Source organism: Triturus cristatus, chromosome 8 (genome assembly GCF_964204655.1).
Source record: "Triturus cristatus chromosome 8, aTriCri1.1, whole genome shotgun sequence".
NCBI lineage: Eukaryota > Metazoa > Chordata > Amphibia > Caudata > Salamandridae > Triturus > Triturus cristatus.
In genome coordinates, this window is record NC_140591.1 from 1,449,604,686 (window position 1) to 1,449,621,885 (window position 17,200).

A 17,200-nucleotide genomic window follows, 5' to 3' on the forward strand; every position below is an offset into this window, starting at 1 on the left:
TCTCGGTGAGCGGTCCCAACACATAATTTCCTGCTAGACAATTTGAGTCACTCGGTCCCTTCAAAAGAAATGATCCTTCTTGCCCACTTCAGAGGAATGCAGATCTTGGAGAAATCTGCCTCAGACCACTGTTCTGAAAACCTCTTGATTCATAAAACTAACTAGTAAAACAAAAGGAGACAGACCATATTTATTGCAAAAATAGGTGGATGTCCGCCAGAGAAATGCAACATTTTGATTCTGATGCCTGCGTGCACTTGGAGAAAAGATGGCAAAAATGTGTGAATTTGTGGCTTTGTGGGGCGAGAAGAAATACACCAATGGACAACCGCTTCCACATCAGGTGAGTGAGAGAGGAGGAAAAATGGTAGTATAGTACTATTCCATACCAGGTGTCAGACTTGCAAAACTAACTCTTGGCGAGAAAGATTATATTGTTCTATTTGTTATTAACAATGTAATCCATTATTGTAGTTGAGGAGCGCATTTAAACACATCCATAACCTCCTGTGTTCACTCACCAACTGCCCGCCTACAGTTACCCACTTAAACATACACATTCTACAATGACATGGGAATGTATTCCAGGACATCATACCGGAGACATTCCATGTTACTAAGGAACAAGAACATAACACCTGTGTACACATGCATGTGTGCCTGTTTGTGTATGAGTGTGTATGTCAATGGGTGTCAGTGTTTGTAGAGAATCTAGGGATTGACGTTTTGGGGTGGGGAACCACCCGGGGCTGCTACCTGACATTGTGGCCATTTCTGGTGACATTTTGGTGATTCTTGACATGACGGAGTCCCATCTTTGACATGGATCAGGCATTCTTGACAACATTGTGACATTCCCTGTCAACAAAAGAGGCCTATGCAAGTCAGTGCCAGTTCAGGTGTTTTAGCATACAGCCAGGATGCATTATGCGGTCACAAAAAAATCCAGGTCTGGAAAGAGTGTCCCTAATGACCTTGAATGAGAGGGTCATCCTACCCCCCAGGAAGGTCCATGGGCGGCCCCGCCATGCGAGGTCTTCACAATATTCACGAGTTAAATTTGAACATGTACTTTATGACTGGTGCTAAATACAGGGACATTATCTTCTGCCAGATAATAAGAGAGCAATTTCCTTGCCAGTCAGAAAGATTGCTTAAGGGCGGGTTCGTTAAAAATAATTGTATTAATTCTGTGCCCCGAGGAGGAGACCTTTGCAAGTGGAGTGCACGGCCTTAATATACACCTAAATTTGATCAGTAACTAAAGAAAGTGAGATCCAGGCCTCCTTCAAATGGCTGCGCGGTTCCAAATTGCTTTAACCGTCTGAACTTTCCCGCGCATTAAATGCTTAACTGGCAGGGCTGACATTTTGAGTGGAGAGCGGGCTGACGAGAGAAAGAAGAGCAGGGCCCTGTCCTGCAATTACACCGTACTCTCTAGAGGTTTCACAGCCTGCCCGCTACTTATCCAATCTATTCTGGGCATACCTGGAGGTGTATCGAAGAGCAGAGGAACAGGGAACGCTTTTCTCTGGGTTAGCACATTTATTTGGGCCTCGGATGACAATTTGCGCTTCTGAGTTACCGCTCTACCACAATGATGTATGACCAGTCATGGATATGGCCAACCTTTGTTAGGGGTTTCCACCTGAGCACGAGGGCGAGAAAGACCACCACCATGGTCTATGGCCATTGGAATGGTAGTTGTTCATCCTTTGTTGCCCTGGGTACCACTTTCTTGGTTCAGTGATGAATTGGGAGACAAATATTTTTCCAACCTCTTCTGTCCAGTCCTAGGCACCCCATAAGACAGGTTGAGATCTGTCTTAAAGGGAACTTCTAATTCTTCAAGTTTGGTACGAAAGGTGGACGTACTTTAGTAGAACCAAACAGCTGTTGAACTCTCCTTAGATGTCTATGAATTAATTAATTTGTCAGTGAACTATAGACCTCATGTACAATAAATGTGGTCGCAATTTGCACAGTGACTTTTTGCAACCACTAAATTACTTTGTGAACAGACCTATGTACGTTTACATTGGTTCACAAAATAAGTCATCCGAGTGGGTTGCAATCTGACCTATCTCATGCATATTAACGAGGTAGGTCGCCAATAGCAACTCACTCCGATTGGAGTCCATCTAAGGGATGATGGATGGCCAGCAGACCACCATGTCTGTGATGGTTTTCTAATAACAAAAACTTTTTTTAATGAAACCATTTTCCTTTAAAGAAAATGGGGCTGCATTTAAAAAGAAAAACTATTTTTTTCTGATTGCTTGACAGTTGGCAGTGGTCATGTGGCCAACTGACCCCTCCCTAATTCACATTTTATGAATGCGTCACCTCCTCCTTTGAGGTGTGGGTTTGGACTTCCTGTGACGACCTCTTTTAGTCAATTCTCCAAATTTCTTTCCAAGGGACTACTAAGTAAAGAATTCTATTGACAAAGTAGCATTTTGTTTTTTTGCCGTCAGACCGCAATAATATCAATAGAATGTCCTACACGTGAGATTTGTATCAGGATTATATTCAGGGAAACTGGAATTAAGTGGCAGAGGAGGGCCAAATTTTGCAGCAGTGTTAAATCAATTATGTGGCAAGAAAAGGCAAGTTATGTGTCGTAATGCAGCAGATTTTGCAATAGTATCACTTCATTATCTTGACATTTTTACATATGGTAACACTGTCTGGCCAAATATTTCACCTTAATAGTACCAGTTTAAGACTCAAATACAGCAATAAGCAGTCGAAAGATGACCAGTCAACCTTTTGCAAAGGGTTTCTACCACGCAGAGACAAATGTTACCACACATTTAGTAACTGATACATCGGGCTAGAAACAAAAATGTTTTTGGTAAATTCTGCAGATTATGCAACAAATGATGGATTACGGGCAAACATGGAAAATCAATAATTGCGCAGAAAAACGCTGCAGAACCGCATAATTCCATTGGGCCTGATTATATTCCATTTGCTACTGTCATACTGCAATCATTTACTCGTTTTGGCTACTATCAGTGATTTATTAAACCACAGTCCACCAAAAATAGTCCAAATATGTCACAGATTGGCTTCTATGAACTCACACCCATTTATGTGCCCACTCATGCACAATGAGGCATACATGTATGTGTACATAGACTCTTCTTCGCCACTCCCCGGACTTAACTACCTGTGGTCATCCAGGCCTTCTCCAGTTCTCCGCTAAGGCCTGCATCGGTTAAAGGGGCAGCCTCTGCTTTACCACTCAGGTCCCTGCCAATCAGCAGGCAAGGTAATGTTAGTCCATGAGAATCTTATCTATGCCATATTTTCAGGTTAATTACTGAATATGTAAATATTCTCCCTTGCAGAATTCCAGTATGTAAATGTATCTCTTGTGTATTTCACACTTTGGCTCAGGTACAATCTTCTTGAACCAATGTTGGTCACGCCAGGTAGACACGGCCACGTGATTGCTCAGTGAGTTGAATGCTTGCCATTGAAACCTCACAAGGTCGCAATGTCGATTCCATACAAGCCCCGCATTCTTCTGAGATTAGTATATTGAGTACAATGAATTTGGGTAATAATCATAAAAGTAATTTACAGTGTTTAGAAAAAAATAGATGTGCAATAGGAAGTCCTATCACACTTATGTTGTTTTTAACAGTGTAAGTACTGGCCTCAGGAGAATGGAGGGCCTGAATGTGAGATATTGTTAATTGCAGCACGCCTCAGCCAAACACTTCAAATTTTATTTCTGCTCCAAGAGCCTGCCTGTGTTAATTTGTTGTGTACAGCGTGCTCTCTGTCTCTTCTTCTTCCACCCTGTTTTCTTTATTGGTGGTTTATGGGGTCATTGTCCTTATATTGCCCTAAAACACTGAAGTTTAAGTTTAATGTGATGATTGCCTATATAAGCCTTGAATAGTGTAGGTTCTTGCTTCAGTGAGCTTGGTATGAGTTTGGCACAGTCTGGTCTAGCTCCTATCTGGTCAAAGCTAACATCTTTCAAGTAATATGACGTCAGATTGGCCTCTATGTAAGTATGCATTGTATAATAAATACTGTAACCTTGAAAACAGAAGATCATGGTTTAAAGACACATGTACTCTGCTTGCAAACACCATTAAACTAATTAAAACGAAAAGCAAGACCAATAGTGAAAGAGCAGATTTTAAAATATGTCAAATAAAGTTAACTGTCTCTTAGCTCATTAGAGGCATTATAAACATGCCCCCAATGTGCGCGATATACAGGATGACAACGTCCCTCCAGGTCCCTACAGATGCTGTTTCCATTCCAAGACTTTTGTGTGCTAACCTAAAGCATCCTGGGTGTTGTAGTCTTGTTTTGCTTCCATTGAACGTATAAGACTAACACACTTGAAAGCAATGATGTGTAGGTGAAAAGCTCAGGACTGGAGACAGTCCTTATTGCCCAGGAATGCGAGAACCGTAGAGGCCGTCCAGATTCCCAGAGTCCTATGGGACCATACCAGAGGCAGGAAGGCGCTATACAAATGCACCTAACATAACACGAACTATTAGCTGACGCGTTAAGCCGCTGTGAGGGAGAGAGAGGAAAATAAGGGACGGGCACATAGGAAATGTTTAATATCGAGTTTACTGTCGCTTATCTCGCGAGGGTGGTGCCTCGAAGTGTCAGTGCTCGCTTTTTCACTTCCTTTGGGCAAAAGAAGCAAACGCCGGGCTATGGATGAATGAATGTTATCAGCCACTAGTGTAGCATACCCCACTGACCTCATTGTCTCTAGGCGCTTTTATCTTTCCAATTTAAATGCGTGATACGTCAGTTAGCTAATCGAATCAACTCTTTGAATTAGATGAGCTAATTCGATTGGCAAATGGCGCGAGGATATTTGACAGACATTTGCTTACTGAACGCTTGGACTGTGGAATGGAATGCAAACGTCTTTTCTACCTAAAGAAATCTACAAAAATACTCGAAGGTCAATTAGATGATGTGTTAGTTGTGTATGTGCACAGAATAGCCCTGTGTGATATTTTTGTCACTGTGCTCAAAAAGTATTCGTAACATTAGCATAACGCACTATATATAGCAGTTCTGTAAACTTTTTTGTTATGGGTCTACTCTAGACGCCTTCATACATGAGGGGGTTAACACTATATTGTCAGTGTCCTTGTACAAACAAATCCTACCGTGGAAGAATCTGTGAAAAAAAGCTATTCTGAACTCTTTGAAATGCACCCGAGCTCTTCAGAAAACCGTGACCTCCATTTTGGCACTGGGCGCGTCATGCGCCAAGCTGGTTCCCATTTTCTCCAGAATGTCCGCGCGCCGGCGCCGCCGCCGCCGCGCTTCCGTGTTGGGATGGGCCGGAGAGCTGTTGGGAACGAAATTGGTCTTGCAGTCAGTCGCCCCCGCTTGACTCGCAATTAGCTCCTTCACCTCCGCTTTTCCTTCACGGAGTCCTGGTGACAGTTAATCGGAGTCAGATGGAAGCCATAGGTGGTGCCCACCCGCCCCGGCACTGACCCTCTTCCTGGAACAAGTGTTCGGCTAATTGGCTCCGGTGCTCGTCTAACTAGCGCTCGCGGCCCGGCCTCCCTGGGAAGGAGGCACTCACATCCGGCGCGCGGCCAGCGACAACACGCGCAAGGCATATTCGTTTCAAAACCATCCGTTTCTTTCATGGATGGCGAATGCATGGCCTGGCTGTTCCCAAAACAGAAAGGGTACCTTCACTGCTGATTTAAGGATAGGGGCGGAGCTGCCATTGGTGCAGCAGGCGCAGGGGCACCGGGGCCCATTGATTCCCGATTATTTCTGTATTTCACAGTCCAAACAGCAGCCAGGGGGCCTATTTCCTTCCTACTTCTAGGGCTCATGGCTATACTTCTGGCTAGAGATACGCCGTATATGGCCTACCAACGGAAATGTTAGTCCCCTACACAACAATGGCATGTGCAAAAATATGCAACTGTGTCACTTACCCGAGGCCTAAATACAGCTGCAAATCTCCCACAACACAATCTGAGCACCACTCCGGTCCTCAGATATGACACATGGATCACATGGATGATGTGGCTCAGTGGTCAGAGCTGCCGACTGGGTGATGGGGATCCGGATTCGAGTCTCGCGTCGGCCCAGGATCCTGTGATTTGGAACTGTGTGCCGGGCCGGACTGGCTGTAGCGGGCACCGGGCAATCCCCCAGTGCGCCGCACGGGTGGGGGCCGGTTTTGGGCCCCCAGGGGCCGTTTTTGTTACAGTGCCGTTTTTGCAACATAGCTGCAAAATCGGCCCTGTAACAAAATCGGCCGAAAACCGGCCCTGGCAAAGTGCTCGGCGGCACCCCGGGGTGCCGCCGAGCTCTTTGCCAGGGCCGATTTTGGTTCCCAGTCCGGCCCTGACTGTGTGTGGATACCCTCATGGGTGATGAGCTGTGCTATATAAATCTTCAAATTAACTAAACTAACACTCCCATCAAGGGGGCACAACAAACTGAGTAGCAGCTGATTTATCAACCAAGATGATTCAGCGAATCGTCAGGGACATCAGTAGGGCCGGATTCTTGCAGCAGGCAGTCAATTTCAGAGGTGGATGGGCTACCATGACTCAAGCATGAACCCACAGCCTCATACTAGCACCAGCCCCCTGCAATGTGCGGCTAGTTTGAACTGTTTTGCCAGGACTCATTTTGGTTTCCAGTCTGGTTTTGGATATGTGGTTCTATATATATGGTACTGCAATACTCATTCCATCATTTGTTTATGGTTGACGCAATACACCAATTTTTTTTTTTTTTAAATGGTACGTTTTGAGCCATGTCCCATATTTTTCAATATATTCTTACGGGATATTTTTCCAAAATTTGAATATTTACTCTTTCGCAATAATTCAAAACCACAAGTTCCAGTGTTGTTCCCGTAATTCTGTGATAGGATTTTTATCTGAACAAACTTGAGCGTGGCTTAGTGGCTACATTTCAGGAATTTCATATAACAAAAGTAAAGCAAAATGCCAGAAATTACACAATATTATGGCAGCATAACAAAAATTTCACCTGGACCTACTTAGAGTACATTATAAATAGGGTTTGACACATGTCACCATGCGAGATTCACTTTAGACAGCACAAACGTTACCTGAGCAGAGAGCCTTTCTCTCCACTCATAGGGTCATATGACCAGAATAGCTCACCCTTAGCGCTGAAGCTGCACTCAAGGTGTCTGCTGTCTTTCACCCCTCCTTGGCCTTGAAGATAATCGATGGTTGAGGCGTGAGGTGATTGATGGCCCTAAGGTAGTGTTGATGGCTTTCGAGCTGGTGCAGCGCGTTCTCTAGTCCGGAAGGATTAGTACTATACGCGTCAAGGTGTTTTCACACTCCGGGTGAGTGATGCATCCATGCTCTCTGAATGCCAGCTCACATGTCTTGGTTTTTATATGCTATGCCGTCTCATGCTATGTTAGATTTGGAAAACATCCTTTACTACGCAGCCAAAACTACGCACTACCATTACAATGCAGGCAAACAACGAACGCGATGTTCCCGCACATTCCTTTACTACGCGTTCCATTACCACGCAAGTCGTTACAACGACTTACATAAGGGAACATGCTGTTGGATTTTAAATCCAACACCTTCCCTACTGTTTCCCAGACTGGAGTTGGAATAGTAATATATATTGTTCCAATGTCCATCGCTTCCCTAAGGCAAGTCGTTGTACCGACTTGTGTGGTAATGGAATGCGCGGAAACAACGCGTTCGTTGTATTGCCCGCATTGTAACGGCATGCGTTGTAAGAGCAGGCGTGATTGTGTCATACATCCGTTAGATTTGGCAAGGCTGGCTATGCTACGGAGAACCTAGCAGTGGGATGGTATACGGGCTGAGACATGGCATAGTATGTGACTGGATAAGGGATGAGATATGTGATACAATGGTATATGTAATGGGATAGGATATGAAATGGGATGGGTTGGATTAAGTTGGGCAATGGGATAGGATATGGGATCCTATACATGATGGGATGGATTGCGCTAGGATGCGGAATGTGATGGTATATAGGATGGGATGGGATGTGGGATCCAACACGTGATGGGATAGAGTTTGATAGGATATGGTATGGAATGGAATGCAATTCCACGCCAGGTCATATGCTATCCAACCCTCACTTGTGCCAACAGGACCTCTTCTCACCAGTTATTCGGTGGCTTTGTGCAACTTAAGTGGATTTGCTGTGTGTGTTTCTGTGAACTGATTGTTAAGTGTGCATATGGATCAGTGGGTGCAGCTGACTGTGGGTCACCAAACACAATATTTACACAGACAATCAGACCAGACCACCCCTTCTCACACACACAAGCAAACACATTCACTCACAGGCTCTCTTATTCACACATGCGTATGGTATCGTACCTCAGGACGAACAGCAAGGAGGAAATACATATAAAAATGCACGTAGCTCTACATTCTGTATTTGGTCACTGGAGAATCCAGTTCCCTCCTCCATTTTGGCCCGGCGCTGGTGAAAAGTGACCCCAGAGAAGCTCAATCAGGCTCTTGGAGTCAACTCTCCGGTCCTTGACAAGTGTACTGATAAAGCCAGCAGGCAATTTGACGATCGGCTTCAGGGCGCATTAGACCAGATTGCTCCCATTAGAAAACGAGTTGTCCGTAGGAGCAAACTGTCTGCGGCAAGGTTTCTGTTGAACTTCTGGCCCTGAAAAAGGAATGAAAGGAGCTGGAGCATCTCTGGCGCAAAACCTATGATCAAGAGAGCAGAGACAAGTATGAGATTGCCCTGAAATCATATCTTGTGCACCTAAAACAGCCACGTCGAGAGTATTACTCTAAGGAAAATTCTTCCTTTAACAACTCCTCTTGTACTATTTTCCAGATTATTAAATCCCTCAGCGTTTTAAAGGCTGTTGCACCTCCTTGTTGTGTTTCAGGGGAGAGCTGTGACGCCTTAGCTTCCTTTTCCTTGGAAAAGGTCGAAAATATCTATTCCTCCTTTCCACCAGATACCATCCACAATTGGAGACATGGTTTGAGTCGACCGATGAGGGTGTTAATTTTCAGCATATCTGTCCCACCCAAACTGAGGATTTTATGTCTATCTGTCCGACCATTAAATCAGGGTCTCCAAATGACCTCGTGTCTCCTGCTATTCTAGCACAGGTAAGTGAAACCATTTATCCAGGTTCATGCAAATATGCAAATTAATCAACCTATCCCTGGCCCCCGGACATGTTTCTTAGCAATGGAAGCATGCTGTGGTGGTACCTCTGCTTATAAAAACACTACTTGTTCTGTCCAAAGCAGAGAATTACCGGCCTATATCTCTGTTAAATCTATTTGCAAAAATCACTGAAAAGTATGTGATCAGGCAGTCGTCAAGCAATCTGGAGGACAACAACCCATTGCATGGGACCACTCGGGTTTCCATCCTCTATATAGCACTAAATCAGTGTGTCGGATTATGGGTGAGGGGGACACAGCGGCTATCCGGATGTTGGATCTTAGTACCGCCTTTGACACAGTGTCACATATTATTTTGCTGAAGAGACCTTAGAAATGTGGGATTAGTGGCATTGCACTGAGTTGGCTGTCTTCGTTCCTTTCAGGCGGCACCTTTCCAGTCGCTTAGAAATCTTTCAAGTCCTCGGTGCGCCCCTTACAGTAGGGAGTCCCACAAGGCTTTTCATTTAGGCTGACACTTTTTAACGTGTATGTCTACCACTTAGCGGAGGTCATCATTTGGTATGAGTTTTCCATAATTTCATACGCAGAGGACACACAAATTGTCATTACTCTGTCAAAGAACTGGAATATTGTGGCCTCCTCTCTCCGTGAATGCCTCCTGGAAGTTAGGGCATGGAAGGACTCTTACTGTCTTAAACCTAATGCATGGAAGACGGAGGTTGTAGTCTTAGGCAAGCACATCAACATCTGGTCTGATGCTTGGTGGTCTGATCTAGACCCGCTACCTGTAATCAAGGATAAGGTTAAAGCCCAAGGCATCTGGTTTGATGCCAAGTTTTCATTTGCTGCTCCGATCACCGCCCCTGCTGGCAAATGTCTTGATATATTGAGATCCCTGAGGAAAATCCTCCATTTCTTACCAGAGGCCGCCCAGAAAACTGTGATCCAAGCACTGGTGATCTCCAGGCTAGAGTATTGCAACATCCTTTATCTGGGAGTGGCTCAGAGCCGTTTTAAGAGATTACAACGGGTCCAGAAGGCAGTGGCTTGGGCACTGTTGAAGCTTCCCAGGTGGGCTTCTATGAGACCCATTTTGCGGAAACCAGACTGGCTCCCGATAAAGCACAGAGTCCTTTTCAAAGCACTTTGTTATTGCTTTAAGGCTCTTACTTTTCATGGCCCTCACTACCTTCAGCCAATAGTGAATTTCTCTGTGCCCACCAGAAACCTGAGCTCAGCGGCAGCCAAACTTGCCACTGTCACAGAATTCAAAAGGGCCAGAGTGGGAGGTAGTTCTTCCGAACTTCAGGTCCGAAAGAAACTAAAAACATGGTTCTTCTGTTTAGAGTACCCTTAAACTGGGTTATCTAGTTCTTATTGTGTCTGCTTCCTAGCGCTGGAACACTCCGTACTGGAGTAGCCATGCGCTTTATAAATTGTATTATTATTATTATGAAACACCAAATATGACGGGAGATAAGGACCGCTTGGTTTATTCACTCATGGGCCATATATGGAGTTCAGCATTACCTCGGAGTAACCAGTTCTTCTTTAGTTAATTGAACATCATTCACTTCATCCTCTCCGATGGCAGGTTGTTCCTTTCTGTGTTGTTTTTTAAATACATTTATAACTTCCCTCCTATCATGCTTGTTTTTTTTTACCTCTAGTTTCATGCCCACATTTCTGCTCAAAATGAATCTCACTTGTACCAATGTATGAATCTCTTTACGAATATGAGAATCTTTATCATAAACTCTAACTTTCACCTTATCAATGCATGTTTGCTTTCTATCCAGGTAACTTTAAGTTAAACATGTGGACACCTAGGTAGCAGACCTCTGAAGTGTATGATTGCGTCTTTATTACGTTTGAAATGTGATGGCACTTGTGCCATGCACAGAGAACAGCCCCTATTCTATAAATACTTTAAGAGGTTTTGGTTCAGCATCCTTAAGCTATTGACTTTGTTAGAACCAGCTTGAGAGACTTTGAATCACAACTGGATCCAGCCTACAGGAATATGTATTACTCTCTCACCTTCTTTCTGTTGGTTTCTTGGGTGTATTCTTCCACATCCGTTGGAATGCCTGTGGGATTATTTAACATTTGGAAAGTACACTCTGCCATCATGCATTTATTTATCTCATCCATGCCTTGTATGCACAAAGGAATCAGTCTTTCCAATTATTTTGCACTGCAGCAGGTTTGGCTTAAAAAAGACTTTTGTTAGCAGTTAAGTGTGAGTCTTTGCCCATGGCTTGTTTTTCTGAAGTGGTGGAATTTAGTAATGAACATAATACTCCAAGAAAAGTCTTGCCAGTCATGTGACCATTGCATATGCACACAGACGCTCATAGATCCCAGAAGCACAACCACTCAAACAGAACCACCACATGCAGAGATCCTGAGGAGCAAGTGCACACAGACGCTCATAGATCCCAGAAGCACAACCACTCAAACAGAACCACCACATGCAGAGATCCTGAGGAGCAAGTGCACACAGATCCATACACTCTGATTACTCCTATACCCAAATGCATATATGCTCTGATCCGCAAATCACCTACATCAAGTGATGAACTTTCACATTCAGACACACGCACAGATATTTACACACCCTCTCATCATTCACTTATCAACCCACAGGCAGAATTACAAACCTACAGTCACCCGTGCGCACAGATCCATGCATCTGCGGATCCCTCATATCCTGTACGGACGGAATTATGGGCAAGACGAGCAGCAGAAGTGACAGCCATGCTTCTATTTGTTCCTTGAATTTCCCCAGTGTTTTTTTGCTTTTGGGAACAGTCAGAGGGGCCAGGCCAATCTGCAGACCAGGTTCCTTAGGGTCACCGCTTGGGTGTGCCCAGAGGGGGGTGACCCCATTGGTCTCCCCACCCTTTGTCCTACGAAGTGCCTCCCTTGACCCTCTTGACTGAGTGCTGACAGATGGCAGCGGATGTATAGTTGGGCGTGCCCAGACCCACCCTAGGAATGTTACTACTGGTCTCCCATGTAAATTGAAGACCAGTGGTTTAGAGCAACTAGGCCGCTTTGTATCAATTTACCCCCCTGGTTTGAAATCCTTGACAGGATTGGAACCTATGCCCTTCAGATGTCTGCGGATGCCTGCAGTGAGCATTAACTCACACAGGACTAGCTCACAGGCTCAGTGACTTTTGTAAGAATTGAGTTTGGAAAATGAAGGATGCGTGTTGTCCACAGAGCACAATTCCAATACCTACTCCTTCTTACTCTCACTGTTCTTTTAGTGAGTATGATGGGAACGCACTTCATTTCCCACCAGAGAATCTCCCAGATGTAGGCACCATTGCTTGTTGGCAGAGCTATGCCAAACTCCTTTCTGGCGCGGGAAAACTCTCCCCAGCTTAAAAGGCTGACGCAGTTGTGGAATGCAATGGGCAGGAATCGGCCATTGGTCTCTGCCATCAGCCCACCTTCATGAATAAAGTCTTGCCCTCATTGGACTATTCTTGGATTTGTAACTGCGAGGACCACTTGTTGCGGCACTGTGTCCGGAGCATGGAGCTTGAATGCTGCACATTCCTGGTGCCGAGGGTCATCCGCATCAGCCGGACGAACAGCGGAAGCTGCTCCTCTCCCACCTGGAACTACCTCCCCCTGCACCTCAAAACCTCACGTTCACTCCAACAGTTCAGGAAGGATCTCAAGACCTGGATGTTCTTGCAAAAGGAGAATTGGCAGATAGTTCTCCCAGCGCCTCAAGACACTCACAGGTGACGCAGTTCGCGCTCTAAAAATCCGATTGACTGATTGATCCATTGATTGATGAAGGTATCATCAATAAAAGAAAGTGTGCAAAGCTCTGGGAGAGCTATTTATTTTCTGTAGTTTACACAACTTGCTCCCCCTCCTAGCTTTCAGCAGCAAATAGCAGATTCATGAATGATTTATGGGAAGAATAAGGAGTAAACCCTGTGCTGGTATCGAGGGTCAAGGGGTGCATGATGTCACTTCCGCTAACCCTGGCATTGTGGCGTTCGTGGCCCTTTAAAGCCGCAGCGCTCCTGGCGCCCTTTAGAGCTCATTAACGCCCCCAGTTGCTGCAGTCCGAGCACAGCCACTTGTCTCTGTTGTCTGGGGCTCCAGGGTAGCCTGTCGGGGCCCCTGCCATGCCGGATTTATCTGTCTGCTGGGCATTGGGAAACGTAAACAGGAACATTCATTTTGAGGCCCGGTCTATCCGCGAGATGTGGTCGCTGAGTGGTGCTGATGGCTGCCTAGTATTAATCAATGTGTCCCAGCATAATTGAGAACAAGGCAGCCACGGAGAATAAACTCAGAGGACAGCCCTGCAACCCCACCGTGGCGCTCACTGGTATTTCTCTTTGCTGTACAGAAGTTAACCTCTGTGTTATTGAAATATAATTGCAGAGCTGGAAGTTGTTTTTAAAAGCGGAATAATATACGTCAGCGAGGAGAGGGAGGAAATTTTATTATTCGTTTTTTTAATATGGGCAAAACTAGTGTTCGGTGTTGTTCCCTTTGAGCAAATCTCTTAAGGGAGCCCACCGCGATCGTTTTTAAATCTGGCTTAACAGCACAGTTGCTGCCTAGCCTTGTGTGATCGACATAAAAAAAGAGATTTCAGAAGTATTACAGACTGAGGGACTGGGGTTCGACACTCATCTTGGCTCCCTTGAGTACAGATTTTGATTGAGTAGACGTTGTGTGCTTCCCCAGAAAAATAGAGCGTTGTATGGGAAAGCGAATGCGCCGCACTGCAGCGCTGAGTTGGTTATAGTGCCTAGCCATTGGTCTAGGCTAATGGTCTGATCTGTTTATTATGAAAAGTTACAGCACTTAATTTGTAAAAAAACTTAAGTGCCAGAGTCCTCGTCAAGTCCATTCAGAACAAACACCACTACTAACCATCATACCCCAAAAGTTTGACGATTCAGAGTATTCCAAAGCTATAAGAATGACTTGGGCTGCAGGTATTAGTCATTCTTAATGTGTATTGAAATAATAAACAACTGTTGCTGTGTTCATCTCTAATTTGGCCAAACAGTGCCCCCATGTGGCAGACTTTCATAAGTGCTGGTGTTGACAATTAAGTACCAGTGCCGAGCACCAGAAATCACAGGCTCAAATTAAACACTGAAAAGTTACCTCAAAGGCAGTAGGCCTGACTTGTTAATTGTGAAAAGGATAAGTAAAAGCAGTAGGCATTTAGGGTGAACTATCATTATAATGTGTTAAAGCTTGTAGACAGGTATTTTGTGATGAGAAATCTTGCAGATTACCATAGTAGACAAGGGTTTTGGTATTGGTTCCCCCCTGTCATAATTCTTAGGGTAGAAGATTTCCATTTTGAAAATCTGTTCTATGTCATTTTAGTAAGGGTTATATATTGTTTTGCCAACTGTGACTTTGCACATATTTATAACTTTATGACTACTGTGATAGCGGCTTCGGCTGTGCTCAAATGTTGAATTCCTGCAGTACAGATTTTGACTGTGCCGAAGTTGTGTGGTTGCAGTGGAAAAAAGAGTGCTTTTTTTTGCAGTTTTTGGCTTGTGGGAAAACGAATGCTCAACACAGTAGGACTAAATTGGTTACTGTGACACGGTTGTCTGTGATTTAATAGAAACATGATTTCATGGAATACTATTACTGAGAAACCATTTCATCTAAACTGTTTAATGGAGAATTTGAGAATAAATGTCATTTACCATTTCATACAAACCAAATCATAGAATCCCCTTTTGTTCGAAATTCACTATTGCATGCTTATTTTTTAAGGTATAAATGCAATTTTCGCTGGATTTACTTTCAGAAACAGTTTTGTCACACATACTTCTTCTAGTGCTTTCTTCAGGGGATCCTATTTCAGATTTCTGTCTTTTACATTTTCAAACAGTTACTTCACTCTTAAATTTCTGACCCCTCACCACCCCTTAACACCATCCATTGCGGGCCCTTCATAAACCCTAAGCACCATCATTACCTGCCCCTCATCGCACCTAAATTACACTCATCCCTAAACCCCTTTTCTACCACTAAACTCCACCCATTCCTGAATCTTAAAAAACCCTTTCTATGTCTAAAACCCACACAGCCCTGACCCTTTAAGCTTCCTAACCATACTGAAACTCCACCCATTCCCCAACCCTAAAAAAACTCTCACCGTCCTAAAACACCACCGTCCATTGCCTCTAAAAAACCCTCATCACCCCTAAAATGTATCTGTTCCTGAACCATAAAAACTCTTCTCTACATCTAAACTCCACCCATTCCTGAATTCTTAAAACCCATCATCACCATAAACACAGCCCATTCCTGAACCCTAAAAACTCTTCACCACCCCTAACCTCTACCCATCATTGAACATTAACAATCCTCACCATCCCTGAACTCCACCCATCCCTGAGCCCTAAAATCACTTCACACCCCAAACTCCAATCATCCATGAACCCTAAAAACACCTCACCATGCCTAACCTCCACCCAGCACTGAACCCTAAAAACCCCTTTCTACACCTGAAATCCACCCATTGCTGACCGTTTAAAACCCCTAATCACCCCTAAACGTTACCCATCCCTGAACCGAAAAAAAAAAAACACTAGTCCTAAACCCCAACCAATTTGAATGTAATTTTGGGGTTTCCTTGCAATTATCTTTCCTTTAAAATGTTTCTCTCATTTTCTATTTATTGGAATTTCCTTAAAATAGTTTTCCTTAAAATTGGTTTTCCATGATTTGGTTTCCTCCTATGTGGTTTCTCAGTTTCCGTTTCTTCATTAATTCACATACATCACAGTGACACCCCATGGATCAAGGATATGAGCTTGATGTGTTTATTATGAAAAGTTACGATAAACGCAGTCGACCTGACTTATGTATTGTGAAAAGCAAATGGAAACGCAGCTGAGCCTTTGAGAGTGGATTGTCATTATACTGTGTTAAAGCTTATATTCAGGGATTTTGTGACTCCCACAGATTACTGTATTAGGTAAGGGTTTTGGTGTTATTTACCCCCAGGACAAACCATAGGGGTTTTAAATTTGCCCTTTCAGAATCCATGTTCTGCCATTTTCCGAAGGACTGAGCATTGTTTTGCCAACTGTAATTTTGCATTTATTTATAATCTTATGACTGCATACCAGTAGTTGCCTTCTGAAAAAGCTTATGCACAACGGAGTCAGTGTTGCCAAAGGCCTTCAACTTTTATTCCTTCATAATTCAAAATATGTACATATGCACAGGCTAAAGTTCAAATTAAATTAGGCGTATGTTTCGTTTGCAGAGAAGAAATGAGGTATGAAAAGAGTTGCTATTTCACTGAATAGTGGATGGAGAAATGCTTTGGGACTTCACTACACTTGTGAACAGATCTCAAACACTATTGAGTGTCTTTTCCTTCTAAGTGTTGACTCCACTGTTTAATATCTCGATCAACCTTTCTATTTTACCCTCCTGCTCTGGTGTCTTATAGACCTCAAACATGGATTGTGCCCATATTTAGTCATCTGCCTGATAGTCGGTCAAGGTACGCGAGTGGCATGTGGACCCCACTGATATCAAATCAGCCCTCGCCTGGTCTTCTTGGCTCAGTCCAGAGTGAACTGGCCTGGACCCCTTGGAATGGGATCAAAAACAACCCTTGACAGGTTTTGACCTTATTGGCCCTTTTTACTGAGTTGCAACTTGACTCCTATATCCTACATTTTATGTCCGGGCATGCCTGTCACAATTAGGGGTTCTCACTGAGACAACACAAAAAGTGATGTGTGGAATGCTTGAAGTAAACACAACTTCTGAGAATGACTCTGGGCCGTATTCCAGTCCATGCTTAATTTCTCTGCTGCCCGCCACAGACCAGGACCAAACGTATGCAAGTCAACAATGGTCCTACTTTAGGAGAAATATTAATCCAGCCTGAACTGCCAGGCCACACCACCTACCCCCCCTCTAAATGAGAACACAGGTAACACTTCAGTGAGGTGCAGCTTGAGAGCAAGTGACCC

General features: G+C 44.2%; 1 protein-coding gene across 1 annotated transcript in view; it reads left to right on the top strand.

Moving 5' to 3' along the window:
• TENM4 (teneurin transmembrane protein 4) overlaps positions 1–17,200 on the top strand; it is a 1,193,139-nt gene that overhangs the window by 703,006 nt on the left and 472,933 nt on the right. The window lies entirely within an intron of this gene.